This window comes from Struthio camelus, chromosome 2 (assembly GCF_040807025.1).
Source record: "Struthio camelus isolate bStrCam1 chromosome 2, bStrCam1.hap1, whole genome shotgun sequence".
NCBI lineage: Eukaryota > Metazoa > Chordata > Aves > Struthioniformes > Struthionidae > Struthio > Struthio camelus.
The window spans coordinates 14193730-14213358 of record NC_090943.1 but is presented as its reverse complement, the minus strand read 5'-3'; positions in this window follow the sequence as shown (position 1 = coordinate 14213358).

The following is a 19629-nucleotide window of genomic DNA, read 5'->3' as shown; positions in this document are numbered from 1 at the left end:
AGATTTTTCCATCAAGGCAGGGAGGGAAAGGGCAGAGCATGAAGCAAAGAAGAGGAGGGGAGTCGCAGAGCGCTGCACATGTTGTTCCTGCTGACACTGTGCTAGGAGTGACAACAACTGCTGCTTTTTGAATTTGTCATTTCTTCCAAGTATATGTTTTAATCAGAGGAACGTTAACACTGTCTGGATGTAGCATCACTGCTACAGTTGCATGTCCAAACCTTACATGCATCAAGCCTGTCTAGGCAGCAGGTCATAGCTTAAGTGCTAATAAGCCACTTGCCCCGTCTCCTCTCTCTCCACTAAAATATGATGGCAAGTATTCTCGATGCACTTTCAAAGCAGAAGATATCAAATACATGCAAAAATTTGTAAGCCCTTTTACACACTGCCTATGTTACTCTGGCCTGCAGACAGGGTGGAGATGGTGGGCAGTGCTACTTGCAAGCACTTGCACTCTGCCTGTGAGCAATGGAGTAGCAGTGGCTCTTGCTTCTCCAACTTTTATATTAATTAAGAATGACTAAAACATATACTCAGAGCTAATTTCAGGCTACTTCTAACAGATGCAGAGTGTCAGGACTCTGGCCATGACTGCTGGCCCAACACTCTCAGAGGATTCAGATTTAAATCAGAGCTAGAGACTTTACTGTAGAGTTTGTGCCGTTTTTATAGTGCCTAAATAGACCTGTCTCCTTAAACACAGTGTGAGCTACTAAATTTCTGGGGCTAGAACAGGTGCTCACCTCTGGAAAGGTAGCAAAACAGTGAATTTACTTAAAAAAAAAAAAATACCAGCACAGAATGCCTGTGTTTTCGGGAATTTAGGCCACTTATGTATTGATAGTAAATGTAAGTTCTTTTACATGAGTTCTATTCTCATTTCTTTTCTTCAGTGAGCTATGAACATCCACTGGCACCTCAAAAAATGTCCGTTTACCACTTCGTGGGTATTCAGTCCTTGGACCAGAACAGAGCTAGTGCAACGGTCAACAGACGTGGGCTTGCTGCAGAGTCTAGTGAAGGGCCATAAAGATGACTAAAGGACTAAAGCATCTGAGGGGAGGCTGAGAGAGCTGGGACTGTTAAGCCTGAGGAGAGAAGGCTCAGGGTGACTTGGTCGGTGTGTATAAATATGCGATGGGAGTGAGCAAAGGAGGTGAATCCAGGCTGTTCTCGATTATATCCAGTGTCAGGAGAGGAAGCAACAGGTGCAAACTAATGTAAATTTGAAATAAAATTACTGAAATAAAATTACTAAAATAAATATTTAAAAATAAGGAAAAAAAGCTTTCTTGCAGTCAAGTGCTGGAACAGGTCTCCTGGAGAGGTTGTGGAGTCTCCACCACTGCAGATGCTCAGAACTTGACTGGACAAACCCAGAGCAACCAGCTCTTGTTGATCCTGCTTTGAGCCAGGGGTTGGACTAGACCCTTTCCAGAGGTCCTTGCCAGCCTCTTAGAATAGCTGCCATAACAGAGCATACGTCATAATCTGTTTTAATAAGAAAATATATTTTATTGAAAGTGTTACATAGTATTTTCTTTGCTAGTTTAAAAAAAGCAAAAAACTTACCTCAGAGAATCCTACCTTTATATGTTTGTTTTCTTTCTTCCTGCACCCCTTGAGAAAGGGTGAGGGGAAAAAGAGAGGAAGAGAGAGAGTATATGGCAGTGAGAATACGGTAGAGAGAAGACGGGAATTAGTGTTTTCTAATTTTCTCCCTCTTGCTCAAAGGCTGAAGATGTGATAGTAAAAACAAAAAGGGTGATGACTTTTCTCACCTTTTAACTTCTAAAAGCCCTTCATTTTACATGAGAAGGTAAAATGTGGGGAACAGAAAATTTTTCTTTACATCAAGATGAACTAGAAAAACTTAAAATTCTTTATTTAGAAATTGCATTTAAAAGTTAGAAATTTCTGTAAAAAGAGGAAATTTCTACTACATTGAAATGGTCACTGTAGTGACCATTTTAAAATAAAGGCTTTTTAATGAATAAATTTCAGCAGTCTCTATGACTTAGAAATCTTATATCCTTTTTGAAATGATATACATAACAAATAAGTTATTGGATGACCTTAAAAATAATTTTGAATTTTAATCTAGGTGAGATTCTGGCAGAGGGGAAAGAGGGAGATTTGAATATTATCATCTTGCTTATGTGAATGAAGCCAAAAGAGATTATTCAAGGTTGGTCAGAATATTTTTTTGATTATTTTGTGAAAAACATTCATTTTTTTTCAGCTGAAATATCTGAGCACAATGATTTAGAAATTTGTTAGACATCACAAGGAATTTTGAATTATTAATTTCCTGAATCCAAAGAAGAAAGCTTAAAGAGATCCAGGAGATTGATAAAAGCTTGTGCGACGGAGCGTGAAAGAAGCAGGAGAGTCAGGCAGCAAATTCAGAGCCAGGGTGGGGGGCACATGATTTTGCATAGCATAGCCCATGAGCCCTCCGGGAAGGAGCTGGATAGAAGCCAATTGCAAATTGCAGCAAATTGCTCACCACTTTGCAAAACGTTAAACATTCTGAAAATATTTTTCATAGTTATGGTTTGTGGCCATTTTTAACTCTATATTTCATCAGGATATATAAGAGGAGGAATACAGACATAGAAAAGGGTTTCGATCGCATGTTGCGACTCTTCTGGCACTATAATGCTGCGATATGATCCCCTGATTTGTATGGATCATGCACAGAAGTGATTCAATTGTGGAGGAAAAGGACAGGAGATAAAATTTTCCGACCCTGAGTACTCTTTGAATACATCCTTCTGCTCTGCTTGTCCCTTTAAAATGCATCCCTGCAAACACTGCTCGTGTGTTTTATAGCTGTGGTTTGGGTTCAGTTTGAATCTCATGCTTTTTTTTTTTTCATAGTAGAATCATCTGTCTGTCCCAGCACAGCGATCAGTAGACAAAGAGGGGAAAAAACAAACACATTTATCATTATTTGATTGAATAGTGCACATCTCTGTAAGAGATTAACTCTTATCTGTTAATAAGCAAATTAAACATGTTCTAGAAGTGTAGACAAAAGAGCTTTACCACAAAATGACCAAGCAGCCACCACTTCTTTTTCTGGAGGACTCCTGCACCAGAGTGACTCTAGAGCTCAGCACGTCCTTCCTATTGCCATATTTGGCTTTATGTATTCAAAAAGAGTATTTTCTGTAGAAATATACACACTCACACTGACTACTATTAAAAATGTGCATTCCCATGGTCTTGTAGTGTCACTGTTTTCCATTGCCCTGGAACATCATAGTATCACAATAATATTAACCAGTTAGTTAAAAGGGCAGTCCTGAAATTATTAAATGGTAACTATTAGCTTTATCAATTTGGAAAAGTAATTGTCCATAAACTTTCTTCTGATTTGTAATATACGTATTTAAGTGCTGTGACAGTCTGGGCACATAGAGTTAACTAAGACCGTTCTTATTTTCCTAATTTAGCATGACCTATTAGTCACCGTTAATTGTTCTGTGTTAGTAATTTTTGTTTCATTGATTAGGTGACTCAGTGGTAGCCAATCATATAATGACATCTTTAGGAAAAGGCTAGAAGGCTGCAATACTAATTAATATGAAATATTAGCCAATGTGCAGTATCAGAAGCTACGACTTCACCGAAATACAATTGCATGGCCACAGCTATTGCATAGGGTATGAAAGACAATTGCTCATGCATTTCTGTATAAACTGTTCTCATCTTTGGTTGTCTTGGTGGCTTCCTCTTTATATGAAATAAAACTTAAGCTTTTATGTTACAGAACTCTGGCTGAATCCTGGGATTTTTAATTCCTTGAGTTCTGGTGTTAGAGTAGAGCAAGGTGAAGCAGTAGCTATGCTGCTAATTAATGCCATATTGATTTGTTTGGCCTAATCTAATCATAGTCTTTATAATAAATCATAAGGTGTTTTGCAATTAGGAAATCCATACTAAATAACAAAAGGATGGTTATCTTTGTAACCTTATTAAGTATGGCTTAATGAAGAAGTGTTGTTTATATAGATGCATTTTATGACTTGTCATTTGTGCCTCATTCAGTTTGGGATGTATTACTTTGCCAAAAGTCACTTAGAAAGAATATACCCAATACCCTAGCAATGTGTTTGCTCCCAAGGAAATTTTCCAAATCCTATTCCTACTTCCATTCTTTTAATTGCCCTCTGCTACAGGCATTGCTTAAAACAGTAGCTACCAGAACTAGCATCTGACTAGCAGTCTATCGGAAGCCCTAATCTGTAAATCAGGTATAAAGATAGAGAATGTTTGTGCTTGCTTGGGGGACAATTTAAAAATATTTCTGTTTTGCATAGATATATGCATACACACACACACACACACGCGCGCGCGTGTGTGTGTGTGTGTGTGTGTGTGTGTGTGTGTGTGTGTGTGTGTGTGTTTATATAAATATGCACATATATTGCCTTCTAAAACTCAGAAAAGAAAACCAATGTCATTTCCAGGCTTAGACACACTAGGCTACACCCCTGTTACTGCTGTCTGATCAATAAAACTAGAGACACAGAACCAGAAAAGCATTTGTTCTCACACGCGGTGCCTCCCCTTTTCCTAAATGATTGTTTATGTAGGATAATTGTATATGTAGAATCACGATCAACGTATGTTTTTCAGATGTGTCTATCAGAAACTTACATGACAGATCAGAACAAATAGCAGGAATTCACAGTCAGTGTTTCTATACCACTTCTTAACTCCTGTTTCGAACATAGCTTGTAATATCTGGGTACATTGAAAACAACAGCAAAACCTGATGATTTCCACAAGATCAGGATCTCCAGCCACAGAACAGAAACACACATATTTAGCCTACACATGTTCAGTACTAGGAAGGTGTGCAAGATTAGAAACATACAGATCTTTTTTTATCCATTTTTGCTACTCTTGGACGAGATAAGCTTTTTGATCATACAAGTTCATCTTTGTTTCTCTCAAAGGCACCTTTCAGAGGGAGTCTATCTAATATATTTCTTCCAGAAGAGGAAAAAGCTATTTTTTTCATGAGCTTAAGGACATATTTTCCTACTTTTGAGAAAACCAGCGGAGATAAAGTTTCTCGAGCAGTGCATCAGATACAGATTTCTAGCTTCATGCAAAACATCTTTTCCACTAAACAGAGCATAACTCAGAAGAGACAATGCAATGACTTAATAAGAGCTGCTAGTAAGGGAATAAAAGTTAATTTAGGAGCAAGTCATTAAATTGGGATTTACATTATATGGCAAAAAATAATTGTGATATTGAAAAAGAATACCTGAAATTAATATTAGGAAAAGGATCATATCTTAATTTGAATTTCTGTTCTTAAAAAAATACAGTAGAAAGAAGAAACGGTTTCAATTAAGCTTTCAAATACACAGATTCAATGTATCTAAAGGTAAAACTTGTCTCTAAAGTAGCTTAATTCTTATTTTCACTTTGTTACTCCAATGGTGTAAAAATGGCCTGACTGTGGGTGTAAAATCAATTTGCCAGAGAAAAGTGCAAATTAGAAACAGGCTGAAAGTTTCTGTAATGTTATTGTGCTGAGATTCTAATATGCTCTACATCAGCAAATAAAGGCAAAAGTAAAACTGAAACAGCCGTTAATACACTCAGTTACACCATCAATTCTTTCCGTTGTGCCTTACTGCTATAACTTAGACGTATAAAGAGTAGGCTAAGTCCCTCGACAGAAGATAATATTGCCATTAATACATATGATAAGGCTGAAACTGCACTCTCTCTTTACCTCTGAATATTTTTGCTCTGGTAGATTAAGTCCTACCTCTAGCATTATTGTAGTATAGGTTTTTTGTTGATTTAGTTACATACTCAAGGGTGTGCTCTTCCTGTGAATGGAGTACATAACTTCCATTAATGGTAGTGGGAGTCATGTGAGCATATCGGGAGGCGAATGTTCCCCTCTAGAAATTATACAGGAAAATACCTAAGGGAATAATATTTTCTACAACTGCACCATTACCCTATCAGAGACTAAAAAGTTAGCGTGTACAGTAATTAAGCAACCACAACAGGCAAATTCAAATTTCAGGAGTCTGGATTTTATTGTTACAGATGTTCTTCAGAGTAACGTCTGCTCAGCAGTTCCTTGGGTCATAAATGTTTAATTTTTAATCTATTTTTTATCGGTTTTGTGTAATGCAAGCTCCTTGTACACCAAAAGAATTTTTATAAGTGTTTTTTATGTCTTGGAAGTTTAAAGTAATAGTGATTGTTTAAGATTTGTCTTCTAAAAATTATCATCCCCAATAAAAGAGAGGTGGGGTTTTTTAGCTCTAAATATGGATTCATTCGCTTTTAACTTATGCTCTGAATGTCGCAGACAATAAGGAGTGGATTTTTTGTAAAGGTACTTTTAGCCACTTGATTCCACTGAAACACCTACACGCTCTTAAAAATATATCTCATTTGAAATTGATCTTAGGCTCCTAAGTCTCCTTGTGAATCTGGGTTGCAGATAACTTTTTGAAAATTTTATTCTGAATCAAAAGAAGATTAGGGGACATAGCACCCTACAGGATCAGATCTAGTGAGCAGGCACATCAAACGTACACTTCTCACTTATGATGCTGTTTACAGATGGTCGTCTGTTTGCACAGATTGAATGTTCTTCTGTGAAAAACATACAAGTTACTTTGCCAGTGTATTGTTAGAAACACTTTGGGTTACATCACCTATTTACATTGAAAATATATATTTAGTAGACTCAGGAACTCAAAATAATAGTTGCTTCAGCAGATATTTATCTTTTTTGACTCAAACAGCTGTCTTCTCATATTTGCCCGACCATGTGATGCACATCGTTAGTTAACAGGAGCTGATAAAAGGTAATCAGTTTTTGAAAGACTGGAAATATAATAACATCATGACTGGGGAAAAAAACTCCTGGTAATTTAAACTTATTTACAGTTTATCTTTGGCCATCTGCTATAAACCAGAAACATGCTCATCCACACAGTGATCCAGTCATTCAGCCCACTAGACAGGAAATTACTGTCTTTGACTTTACAGATTTAAATATTCCTCTGGTCACTGCCTGATCTAGTACAGCTCTCCTTATGTTCCTTATTAAAAAAAAAGAAAGAAAGAAAAAAAAAAACAGACAAGACTTCTTAGTTTTTAATCTGTGCACAGAGATCATCTCTTATATTTTATACAATGCAGTGGGCCTCTAGTCAACACTGCACTATAAATAATGGTCTGCAATTAAATGATTTCCACTGTTGATTTAGATGGGGCTTTCTTGGGGCAGAGACACTTGTATTTACTTATTTCTCAAAGGTACTATAGCAAACAATAATGATGACAGAGTACTAAAGAAGTAGTTAAAAGTCTCAGAAATGCCTGAGCACCTAGTTCACTCATTTCCATGGATTTCAGACATGTGACTAAATCTGGAACCGGAACTGATGCTTATCTGTGCCCAAACACATTTGCACATCTGTCTCTGTATCCCGCTGGCTTTCAAAGTGAATACGGTGCTTTAAAGTTCATGCCCCCTAATGCTGCGACTACTTGCAGCTCCACATCTGGAAATACGATTAATAGAGGAACTCATCCTCTAGGTTCATATTTTTGCAGTGAAGTTTGGAGAGAACTGGGCTGTGGGCTAGCCGTCCGCCAACCATCGGTGGGAGCACACTGGAAATGAGAACCCACGCGCCTGGAAGCAAACGCAGAGGCAACGTCGGGCGCAATCGAGGGCTCCCCCAGCCAGGACAGGACCCTTCTCCTGGCACAACAGCTTGCACACAACCGGGCTTTGGCTTAAACCCCACCTGACATGCAATCACCTCTCTGCTTACGGCTACGTGCTAAGGAGCTGGTGGGCTTGGTCTTTCTGTAAGCATCATGTTTGCCTCCAAGTCACCCTGTGATTTCCATGTTACAAAGGAAAGCGTGCAGTCAAGCGCAGAGTGAGAAAAGTGGACTTAGGGCCAGGGTGAAACAGATTCCAGCTTCGGTGCTGCACCTATTACTTTCAATCAAATATATTATTGAAAATCAAGCTGCAATAACATTTTAATATTCTCTAGTTATTAAAGTTAAACAAAGAGGAATAATCCTCCCTGGTAATCCGAAGCATTCAAAAATGAGAACCCTGGTATCATGAGACTGGAATAAAAATTAAAAGATTTAAAAATAATAAGTTTTGAACTTCTTTGTATTCTGATCCTTCATTGCCATTTCACTGCTTTCAGATTTTTTTCAAGAGCCAGTAAGGCTTGAAACTCCCTTAAAAAGAAAAGAAAAGATCAAATTCTTATATGTCTCTCTGGTTGCAGTTGCTAGGTCAATAAGTAAAAAACAAAATATCATGAGACATTGCGGTAAAGTCACGAGGGATAGCAGGAGCATCACCCACAGTTTCCTTGGAAAAGCATAAATCCTCCACATGGCTGCATAAGCTCATGCAACTAGGGTCAGGGCCAGCACACACAAACCCAGCCAATTTGCTGACGAAGGCTTCTTTGTCTTGCTGGTGTGCCTGATGTTATAACTGTTGAAAAAAAAAGAATGTTTTGTTTCATTTTTTCCCCTTCATGGAAAATGTTTTGATTTTTTTGGCAAAATGCCCCAAACCAACAATTTTAGATAAAAACCCAAATATTTGATTGTCAGAAATGCCTGAAAACTGAATCTGCTCTCCTTTATACAGATCTCTGATTCGTCAAGAAACATGAAGTTCAGATGAGTAATGATCCCGTTTGTTCCATAACCTGAGCTTTTAATCTAGCCAAATCTCTCCTACTGCATCATATATTTTACAACTTTTTGAGGAGAAAAAACAGCACAAGGAACATGTGGCCATGATACATTAGAAGGCAGAGTCCATAGCTGCAAGGATTATAGGAAGCATAAAGCACAAACTAAACACCTTTTTCCGTCACTAGCTTTTGCATTGGTGTTGCCTCTAGAAAGAAAATGAAAGCAGTTGGGGTTGTGGTTATGGAACATTTCCCACTAAATTACAGACATTTTTTCTCTAGAACAGTGAAAACTCCTCCCCTCACGCACACTTACACGCACACGCATGCACGCACACACACAGAGTGGTTAGTTTTACTTCAGTTTATCTGCTTGTTCCTCTGGCATTCAGGAAAGATCTGCTTCCATAAGATTTCATTCTACTTCTCTCCCCACATTTTTATCTAAATCTTTTTCTAAATTCTTTATGTTCAAGTCCCATGGGCCTTCTGCATCAAATTTCAGTTCCTCGCCCCAAAGTTTAATTCCTGCGTATCCCTTTTCTTCGGTTCTACAGCCAAGCAGATGTCCATCCAGTTGTCGTTAGTTACTGCATGGGGATTCTGCGCTTTCACTCCAGTTTTGCACTTGCTTGGTGGTGGCAGAATCTGCCCTTAAAAACATTTGAAACATATTTAAAACCCTAAACCCTCTAGTATCACATTTCCTAATTAACTATGATTTTTTCCCTATTACTTTTTCCTAGACAAAGGCTCCAACACAGATAATAGATTTCCTAGTAACACCTGAACATCTTTTATTCGATCGAATGTACACAGCTGGACTCAGTGCACTTCTTTGACTGATGGCAGTGGAAATATTGACTCTGGTAGTGAGAGATGAAAATACAATATGCAATAACACAATACATCCTCTGCTTTTAGAAGGGATTTTCAAGGCTAGATATTTAGTAACCGCTATAAGAGCTGTCTGTAGATCAATTTTTTTTGTTCCATGTCCTTCGGGAAATGACCTTGCTCCTAAGAATGAATAAAGCAGCACATATGTTCCTTTAGACATACTGAAATAAAAGGAATATCCTCACACATATCCTCATAATGTCTTTTTCTTCGTGCTTGTTTCTATACAACTATATAGCTCATGACTGTAAATCACAAGTTTATTATCCATCTAGATCGCATCCTGCACCCACCAAAAATAAGTACAAGTTTTGACTTCAGTATCAGTTCCATCTGATGAGCTTAGAGCCAGGTTGTAAATGGTAATTAGGGGCATAAAAATGAACATTGTCTCAATTAGACACCTAGTCTCTGTAAATCCCACTTGCCTGGCAAATTTCTCAGTGACTTCTCTAGACGTTGATACTGGCTCACTTCCAGACCAGTAAAAATGATAGAGGAAAAATATTATTATGTGAATAAAGACTATTTATCTTTTTCAAAAAATTGATTGATCGTGACGGTTTTCATGACATTTTTCGTGACTGAAAAGTATTTACCCTGTGTCTAAGAAATTCTTGTCCTGGAGAATCTTCACTAAGATATGAGAAACAAAATTTCATGTTGTTATTTTGTATTGAGCACTGAAACCACATCATATTACACATAGCTCTTTTCAGTCAGGGTTGCAAATATCCACGTACATGTTTTCAATTTTAGCTTTCCCTCACTTTTGTATACTGCTTGTTTTAAAATATTGTTTTAAAACTTTTATGTACACATCCTTGCTGGAAAACTGCATCATCAGAATGTTTGAAGAATACGTCTAAAAAATAGTGCAATAGAAGCAGCAAATAAAATAGAATGAAGCATAACTCACTAATCCCGGACTGGTGAAAAAGACCTGGGGTCAAACCAGCTATAACTTACAAGAAAACATTTTGAACATTTTTTTTAATCAGCAGGTTTCTAATTTCTTCAGCAGAGAATGAGATTTAGTTCATTTATCTTTTGGAACAACATTGAATTCTTCAAGCATCCATAGTCTAAGATTCCCCATAGATATTGGCGGAGTTGGAAAAAAGACACCATTCATATTCTTCCTTATAGTAACTATTTTCTATCAGTTGCTAGAAGGAAAAGAGAGTGATTTCTGTCCCTTTACAGCAACTGCAGCTGGGGTAGAAACTCCTAGTGAGTACATTTTCTGGGAAATGTCCTTTAATATTAACACAACCTTTGACATTCACCAGATAATCTGTGATTCGACAACACCACCATAACATAGCATAATTCCTTGCCCATAAGAGAATACAAAGAGGTAGGAGGTGTCTCAGTTAAATGACAAGGAATTAAACTGAGGATCTCCACACCTAGAAGCAAGGTACTCTCTTCTGGAAATAAGCAGTCTCCATAGTTGCTTATTTGTCCTCTTCTCCCCCTGCCCCTGTTGAGGGAAGGAGCCTTCCCTTCTCATCTCCTGGTCTCAGGGAAGATCCACTGGGCAAGGAGGATGAACTCTGCCTTGGAATGATTTCTCCATCTCTACTGATGCAAAGACGACTGGCCAAGAGGTTCATCTCACCAGTCTTAAGCCGGTGAAATCCAAGGTCTCGGCTCAATCGGCCCCCAGTGGGAAGAGATACAGGCACCTCCGTGGGGCCACTCTTATCTGAGAGTGCGATGAATTGTAGAAGTGGGATGAAATATCTGAAAGGTTGAGAGGTCATATCCAGGCTTACCTTAATATTAAACTAAATTTTTGCCTCGTTCATTCATAGATCATCACAGCCCTCTAATATGAGTAGCTCATTACTTTAGACACCTCTGTCTCTGTTTCTTAGTGAAACAAATTTTAGAAACAGAAGGATAGTAGATGAAATCATTGCACTGTCAGGTGGATCAAATCATTGCACCTTCAGTTCTCTTCAGAATTGGTTGGAAAGAGAAGCAAGTAGTTCAGGGAAAGAAAAAGAATAGGAAATCGAGCATGAAGGCACCAAGTACTGTACTTTCCAGTATCACAGAATCAAGATTCTTCACTAAGGATATCTTTCATCTAAGCTAACCTTAGGCATCTACATTTTGGTAGTCATATTAGGTGCTCTTTTGTTATACATGGCAAGCAACAGTATTTTGGGGTGTGAGTCACCTGCATTACAGATATCTAATGAATGCTTATCAAGCCATAAACATACCTTTTTTTTCCAGTCACAGTGAAGGAAACCTAATGCGGCTAGCCCCCAAACTGATGTCTGCACTGCAGAAGTCTACATGTGGTCAGATGAATCCCCTCCACAGTATGAGAAACATCTCCTCCTCATAGAATCAGAGCCTGAACCTTTTCTTGTGTGAAAAACAAAGGATATCTACATTGCAGAATATCTGACTGTGTGCATAACAGCTTTATTTTATACAAATAAACAAAAAAAAATCAAGAAAATCAAATTTATCTGTCAAAAACAAGAAAAAGACTTCTGTTTTCATAAACAAATCTTTGTTCTCTAGCCTGAGATTATTTGCATAGAAAACTAGAAGGCATTCATTATTTTTGCTGCCCTTGATCTATATTTTTTTCAGAGAGATATTATTTCAACAATATTCAGATGTCAATGGGAGTTTCAGCTGCTCTCAGAATTAAGTACCAAATCTCTTATGTTAATCAAGGTCTGTGCCTTCACTCCTTCAGTTGATTTCAATAGGTTTGCCGTTAGTCTTCCAATAGACAGGTTTTCAGAGATGCTGAGCACTGCAGTTATTAAAAAGAGCGGGAGCACTTCTCAGGGCATCAAATAATATGGCCAGAACATTATGCAGCTAATAACAGCATACCAGAGCTGTTTTCAAAAAGCAAATATCTTCACACTTGTTTTTTCTTCTCTTTACTACTAGTTCCTTAAAGATATTATATATTAGTTCTTTCCAATTGCTATGAGGCTATATACCTTCTGCTCTCTGCACGGCCAATATATAAATACATTTTAAGTGTACTTTTTATGTTGCCTCAGTTTTTCACAAAAATTTTAATCAAAAATGCTATGTACATAATGAACAGAGAAAATGGAAAAATGTACCCTCAAAATACAATTTTGCTATCACAAAAAAATATTTCCTGTATATGGTATATATTCTACTTAGCTTAATTTTTTATTACATTGAGCTATCATTGAATATTGTGCACTTGTAAGTAGAGAGGTGATGATGCTTTTCCTTCATGTATCCGCTTAGTCATAACTAGCACTATTAAAATCTAGAGAGACAGACATGTCATAGAAGTAAAATGAGATGGGGGAGGAAGAGGAGAGACAGGAAGATAAAATATTTGGTAGTTCAAATTATGTCTTGGAACTGATTTTGCAAAGATAATATATAATCATACTGTAACCACTGCAAGCACATGCTCATAAACATACAATATGCAATCTTTTTTCTCTGGAGAAAGCGTATGTGTGTGAATATATATATATACATATTCACCTACATATTTTTATATAAACTAAAACAGTCTCATATTTACACCAATTTTCATAATCTATGATTGTTAAACAACTCCAGAAGGCCTCTTGGTAAAAAACATCTATGAGCCTGCAGCAAATGTTGGCTATGTTCAATTCATTTTATTCATATCAGCTAGCTAAATTGGTTATATGAGTTCACACTACAGTCACTGGAGAGAGAGAGAGAGAGAGAGAGAGAGAGGTGCTTCTAGAAACTAATTCACACAGCCCTAACAGACACATCAAAAATATGTAGGGTGCATAGTTTCCCTCTACAGTTTTACTAACTGTGGATTAACTTGCAGATGGCTAAATTTAGCTGGGAAGATTAACGTTAATGAGCCAACGAGACAACTGATAGATATAGATATAGATATAGATATAGATATAGATATAGATATAGATATAGATATAGATATAGATATAGATAGATATAGCTACACATACATATATATATATATATATATGTATAAAGGGGGGGGGAAAAAAACAACTTTTTTTCTTTATAGAAGTTATCTGTTCCTTTCAGGTAATCCTGTGTTCCATGTGGTCGTTCTGCTGTTGCAGTCATTCATGCTTTGGGCATTATTACCACAGTAACTAAGAGTTACACCAAGGGTTCAGAAATCATGACTGAGGTTTTCCAACATTATAAGGCTTACAAATATTTTTGTCTTTTTAGAGTGCGCTTGGGCCATGTTTTCCACAGCTTTCATGCTCCCTATAAACAGGAGAGCTAAAAGCACACTTTAAAAGCGCAAATTACTTGCCCCCAGAATACGAGATTTTCGTCGGTCACAGGGACTTTACTACAGAAAAAAACTCAAATATTGTACAGTTGATCACTATACATTATTTATGTTCATACTTCTCATTTTTCTTGCGATAGAGGGAATTCCAACGGCTGAAATTGAGCTGTACACTTACTAATAATTTGACCTTTTTCTTTCAATAAATATTCCTCATCTGACTGATTTTTCCCAACTGTATGAGCTGTTTCTTAACTTTTCAAATTAGATCATGATTTTTCAAGTGTTTAGTGATTTTGGATGTCCCAAGGTATAGAGTTCATTTAGAAACGTCCCTAAGGCTTCTGATTTTCAGGAAGTGATGAATAAATCACAAGTAATAGATTCAATATTGCTTGGGTTAATTCTATAGTTTGATTAGGACTTTGCTTGCAATGAGCAACTGTCACTTGGGACAAGTCATACAGTGTTTTGGGGCATCTTTGTTTAGGGATCTGTTTCTCTTCCATTTTAAACCTGTAAAAATGTGTGTCTTCTGACACTGCAGGCTCTGAACCTCTTCTGACTTGAACAAATCACCCATAAGCATTCAGATTGGGTCTTTATATATGTGATTCATATTTTCTACAAACATTAAGAGGATACACACCCAGAGCTGCCACATATTTACCTCATTTTCCACATAGATTTTGCACCTAAAAGTGAACACATGGCCATTAAGTACATCTGCCTTTAAAATATTTCTCATGACATTCAGAAGAGTAGGTATAAACACAGCATTCATGTTTCCATGTGAAAAAAAGTAAAACTCATCTATCTGCAGAAAATATATTTGAAGGGATTTGTGTACAACTCACTTTTTATTTAAAGATTCCATTGCCCCTTTCTGCTATGACCATCCAGGCCTGCCAGAATCCACAGCAACGCAGAGACTCTGAGGGCTTCACAACGCTTTCTTTTTGCTTATCTGATTATATGTGGCTGGATAAACACAGAATGAGATTTACAGCACAGTGCGGCTTTCACAATTACCAAAAGACATGTTATCCCATTTTTAAAACTAGAAAGCTCTCAAACAGTTCTCCGAGCTATTCCGAAGGATCCTTCACAGAAGGATATTCTGAGGACTCCATCACTTGAAATGAGCCATCAGAACAGTACAGGGAGAGATTAGGAATTTTATTGGGTTTGAGATTCTTTTGTCACATTTGTTAAAAAAAAAAAGGAAAACGTTGACTAATCAATACAATTTAACCTTTTTTACTTTAACTATTCTAAGGCTAAGTATGACGGACACTTCATACACACATTTTTATTCTGCTATCACTTTAACTGTTCGTCGGTTGCATTGCTATTTACTGGAAATTAGGTAATCATTTGCTGTCTTCTGTTTATTCTATTAATTCACTGTTATCTTTTTCCTTCTGTATGGAAATACATGAACCTCATAGTTCACTCTTTTCTTTTGTAAGTTTTTTTTTTTTTTTTACTCTACTAAAACAGAAAATTCAAAAACAAATTAGAGACGAATAAATTATACTAAGATTTTCAAAGCACCTAAGGAAGATAAGTATTGCAGTCCCAGGAAAACTAAAAGGAGTTGAGTGTCTAGCTCCTTAGTCTCTACTGAAAGCTTCAAGTCTGATTTTCTAAACCAGAAGTTTTACTGTATGGGACAATCTTCTGCATGCCTGCCACTTCAAGCCTAGCTGGGCCTGCTGGTGATCCAGCATATCTGGATCACTTCATCAAGCTATGAAATAGGAAGCCTTCAGCCAAAAGCTCAATGAAAAGCTCTCCGCACTAGTCTCTGTCGATCAGATTTGCCAAACATCGAGAGGAACCTATGAGGCAGAGAAAAGCATTTTGTTGCTTGTTCACTGACCTACCCAAACTAAGCACAGGGGCCTTTCAAAACAGTATGAAAACTGCAAAAAGGTCAGCAACCCATAAAAGGGCATGAATAAGATGAAATCTGCTTGGATCCAGAGGAGAGCCAGCAGGCGATAGGCCATGAAGGGTGACACGCAGTAGGGACTGAGGAGACGTTACACACGGTAGGGACTGAAGACTAAATTTGCAGAAGCTGAACTACCTTTTTTCTCCAAGGCAGGAAAGGAAACGGTAGTTTTTATGCCTCATCATTTCAGTCCTGGAAAATAATATTGGTGCAACAGGAAAGCTGCCTCTGCAATAATAAAAACATTTCACCATATCCCAATGAACCAGGATATGTCTTTTTGCCCTCGTTCCCAAAAGGCTGAATTTTATAACCGTTGTGTCAGCCTTACACTTCTGTAGCAGGAGAACGTTCCTCAGCTCCCTGCAGTATCCGTACAGTTGCAGCAGTGTTGCATTGGCAGCACATGAGACAGATCCCACCCATCAAATGTACATATCTCCCTAGACTTCTGAAATTTGAACCATGGGCCAAGCTCTGTGCTGCCTCTCCTTCGGTATGCCTCACACGGATGAAAAGGCCCACACTCGTAATGGAAGTGTGCAACTCCGTCCCACACTCTATCACAGCTTCAGCTTAAGCACCTTTAATTAAGTTTGCTTGCAATGTATGAGGTCACGTTTCCAGGTTTAACAGACTTCACTATATGTACTTGCCTAGACTTCAATCAATAATAAGACTTGGCAGTGTGGAGGGCTGGGTTCTTTCTTCTGGACATATGTTTTCAGTTACGGGTGAACTTTTCTCCTCCTCGTGCTAAAGCCTTAAAAACATCTTGCCACTGCAGTAAATTTTTCAATCAGTGTTTATTAAAGGGGTGTGTGGACATTCCATACGATGTGAGCACTTCTCCTATTAAATTTGTCATTTGTTGACAAATTGACTGCAATTATAGTATTTGTAAGAATATTACAAGTTCTTTGTGCTGACATGCCTAATTGTGTAATTTTCTATATGCATTACTAAGCAAATCAGAGGGAATGGCAATGGTGGATTTGGATCAGCAAGTAAGAAAATCAAAGAAACCTTATTTAAATGATAATGGTAGGATGTGCATTATGAATAACTATTAGGCAATGAAATATACTTATTTGATTTTTGTGGTACGAAGCAGACCTCATACTGAGATGCAAACGGCTCAGGGCCATTTTGCAGCACACAATAGCTATCCACATTTGGGGAGGAGTCCTGCGGTACTCTGGGTTGGCATCCAATCAACCTAATACAGACATCTTTTATTTGTCTGAAGAAATAGGACTGCAATAGTTCTTTCATAGAATCCTTCGCTTATTGTCTTGAGGTTTTTGCACTCCAGCAAGAAGTGGCTGTCATAACCAAAAGCCAAACCAAAGAAGATTTCATGCCTGAATTTAAAAACACCCATGCAGAGTACATTTTTTATGGCCTATGGAGATACTGTCCTTAGACAAAGCTCTTAAGTCTTCATTCCCTGAGGGTATCTCAGAAACACTACCAAACTCTGAAGTCCCACTCTGAACAATGGGAGACCAATGTGTGTCAGCACGTTCACTGAGATTCAGGTCCTGTTCTTGGTTATGCCATTATAAATGCCGAGCTGCTCCACTGATCCCAAAAAGTTCAGATAGATGTCAAGGAGATAAGAAAATAGGGAAAGAAGAGTCAGTGCAGGCCAGCACTTCTTCAGAAGATGATATGTTCTCCTGCTACACAGACATAATTTGCAGTAGTCAGGATGAGAGGCTGGTCCAGATAAATGTTGAGCTAAATTTGCAAAAGTTAGCTCCTAATTTAGAAGAATGTATGTGTGTGTGTGTGTTTGTATGCTTAATTAGTACAAAGTACTCAGATGTCTTCTTGTTGTAAATCCAATGCAGCATCTAAAAAATTGATCTAACAGTTTCTGTGCCATCCAGTTGGTGCTTGAAATCAATGTTGCAAAGATTTTTCTAGACAACTGCAAGAGCTACGAGCTAAATTAAGTTCTGAAAGTGTTGCACCTGAGCCAGCTTTCATAGGAGCCAGTGCGAACTTCCTTAGCAACTTTCCCAGAAACAAGAGTGGGTTATATGTTCCCAGAAATTGATGGGGACATCTGGATGAGGATTTGTTCAGTTGTTTGTAAGGGTCTGTGAGAATAAGCGTGCCGTTGTGGGAAAGCCCGGGCAAACAGGTGGGTTTTGCATTTAGCTTTTAGTGTGGCAAATGGTTATTCTTGTTTCTTCTTCACAGCAGGAAATTGATGTAAGCTTTGTGTTTAATCCAGCTAAATGCAAATATTGTTTTATCTTCATAATATCCAGAATAACTATTTTACCTGAGAATTCAATTTCTTACGTAGTTTCAGGACTATATTTCAGGCTACCTCTTATTTATTTGTATATTTTTAGAGTATGTTTAAAATATACTAAAAAAAGAATCGACTAATCATTGACTATAACAATTTTTAAAGCATGATGTGAATTTTTCATTCAACATGAACCACAGATGTTATAAGCATTGGATATCCATAAAGCCACTACTATGTCAACAGCCTATTACTATAAGAAGGGTAACAGTAACACTGTAGAATTAACACAGAAAACCCTAACCAAAAGCCGTTCATATTTTTTTGCTCTGTTTGCACAATGCAAAAATAGCCTAAATACATTTTTAATGTAATCAGCTGAAATCCGTAAATCCAAATTGTGTGCTAACTGCTCATGCTGATTAGTGTGAAATATTAATTTGCACTAATCAGCTTGAGGCAAGAGAAGCATAATAAACTTGACACATACATTTCACGCTTTACAGTGTCGGAACTTGTTTACAGTGCAGTGCCTGTAAATGCTATCGGTGCTGTGAGCTATGTCACCGAGGCTGTATATTCAAGGTGTGCCTGGAAACATGTCCTCAACCAATGCTTCAGCTGGCTCAGTTTTGTTGTGAAAACCCTGGTCTTTGAGAACTGATGGTCTGCACCAGCCAAATATTGTCCAAAGCATGTCTCTGCAACAAACCAGAGCATGTGATTCCTACCTTAGCTGGTTCATGACTAAGCTACTTGCATTCATGTTTCCTCTGCTCTCTGTGTACCAGGGTGTGATTAGACTGCACAAGTCAATGGCTTCATGCTCCTCTGTACAGGAAACACGTGCATGTACCAGTAAAACCAAACGGCTGTGCTTGGCCTAAGAAAACAGGCCCGATATTAGGAAAACACACAAGAGAGTATCAGCATGTCAGGTTTCACATACTGTGACTGAGGGTCACTTTTTGGGCACCCACCTCACGCTTCTGCAGGATGGTACTTTCAGTTCCTGTCAGCCTCAGGCAATAGGCATCTGGTTTAGAAAGCACATCCTCCCCAGATGCTGTGTTATGCCATTAACCCATCACGTGATGTGACAAACAGGGTCCCACCTCTCTAGTATATGGATCACTACCTAAAATGTAGTACCTCAGATGCTGTGCCACTGCGAAAATGAGAGTCTGACAGAAGGCTACAGGGGAAAAAATCTATATATATGTGTACTTAAGACTATCACATACCTGAGTGAGAAGGGATAATCCAGGAAGACACATCTCTTGGTCACCGTGTCTGGATTGTCCATGCTCCCTCCGGCTTTCTTGCTTTCCCCGTGCTGCTCTCTGTGTGATCGCTCTGGCAGAGATCGCAGCACTGCAGAGCCTAAGGGACACAGATGAATGAAAATACTAGGTTACTATTTAGCTGAACTGCAAACTGCAAAGGCCTGTGATTATGCTGGCAGTTTGCT